The 1,511-nt window shown below is 60.4% G+C and overlaps 1 protein-coding gene across 1 annotated transcript in view; it reads right to left on the bottom strand.

Moving 5' to 3' along the window:
- Positions 1-1,511, bottom strand: part of HYOU1 (hypoxia up-regulated 1) — a 32,129-nt gene that overhangs the window by 29,053 nt on the left and 1,565 nt on the right. The gene's annotated exons all lie outside the window — the stretch shown is intronic.

The raw sequence follows: 1,511 nt of genomic DNA, 5'->3' as shown, positions 1-1,511 counted from the left end.
GCGACGCTCCCAGTGCGGCCCCGGCTGGTGGGGAAGAGCTGGCCTAAGCTGGAGCGGAGGGAGGTGGGCCATGGTCCGGGAGGGGTGGGGGGGGAGACACTGACCCTTCGCATCTGCTCCCGCAACTGCTCCCGCATTGACTCGGGGCACTTATCAAGGTGGCTCTTCGACTCATGGTAAAGCGCCCGGAGTTGCTCTAGCTCCTTCCTTTCAGCATCAACCTTTGCCCTTTCCTGAATCAGGGGAGAACAAGACAAAACAAAAAAAAAAAAGGAAAAGAAAAGAAAAGGGGGGGAAAAAAAAAAAAAAAGAGAAAACACACTTCTCAAATCCACGCCATGCAGAAGCTGCAGAGTTAGAGAGGGGCTCAGCTGGAAAAAGAGGGGGCTCGCGGAGAGGAGCATCATGGCATCTACAGAGGGGTCAAGAGAGCAACAGCCATGGGGACCCAGGCTGGGTGGTGTTAGAGGGGTTACGGCCAGCCCTCGACCTCAGCCTTGCGTTTCCATGCCGAAAGCCCACTTACGGGCAGCGAAAAGATTGATGCCCACAGCATGGATAAAGTCATCCCGATCCTGCAAGCAGCTGCACCACGCGCACCTTCTGAACAACCGCTAACTAGCTTTGTTAATTGATGCTCACCGTCGGGGACGCTGCCAATTAAGCACAAGCAGGTCCTGTACGCAGGCTGAGGGACCACGGACCACCCCTCTCCATCGGAAGGAGAGGGCTGCCTGCGGGATGGCAGTGAAAATGGGAGACTGAGGTCCAACCCTGCTTGCCACAGCTGCTCAGGCTGCGCCAAGTTACTGTCGGGAGCAGACACTTGCTCCTGGCCCCAGGATGAGGGGGAAGCGTCCCCAGCCCTCCCTCCCACGGCCGCAGGAGCAGCACAACGGAGGCCAGCGACATGGGGCTGGTGTAGGGGATCACCTCCCGCAGCTCTGGCAGCCCCATACAGGGGCTAGGCGTTGGGAAAAACACGCTGCAAGAAACCCCGCTCCATGCTGCGGCAGCGCAGAGACGCGGGGATCCATGCAAAGGGACAAGGGGGGACACGCCGGGGGGAGACAGGGCTGGCACAGATGGGCGCCCCAGGACAGGGGCTGCAGTGTGCCCAGGGGGCTCCCAGGCATGCAGAGAGGTGAGAGGTGACGGCAGACTTCAGAGCAGGCACCGTTAGTGCAATTAGTGCAGGCTAGTTAGGAAAGCGGGTGGTTAGGTCAGCAGAGAGGTTGGGAGGGGGATTTCCCTGTGCTCCTCTCCTGGCTCTGCACGAGGCTGCCCCTGGCTAGAGAAGATGCCTGCAAAGGGCTGGAAGACCAAAACCAGAACAAAAACCCCAAACACCATCGGGGCACGGCTGGAAGGAGCAGATGGCAGCTCTGCCTGGCCACAGGCAACCAAACAGCCCGGGCACCTCTGGCCACGGGGCCGGCCAGACCCCCAGGGACGCTGGTGCTGCATCATGGTGGCACAGAGCCACCGGCGGGACCTGGGCATAGGCTGCA

The sequence above is a fragment of the Pygoscelis adeliae genome, unplaced genomic scaffold (genome assembly GCF_000699105.1).
Source record: "Pygoscelis adeliae isolate BGI_AS28 unplaced genomic scaffold, ASM69910v1 Scaffold855, whole genome shotgun sequence".
Taxonomy (NCBI): domain Eukaryota; kingdom Metazoa; phylum Chordata; class Aves; order Sphenisciformes; family Spheniscidae; genus Pygoscelis; species Pygoscelis adeliae.
The sequence above is the reverse complement of the archived record's forward strand: the minus strand, read 5'-3'. Positions and strand labels throughout refer to the sequence as shown.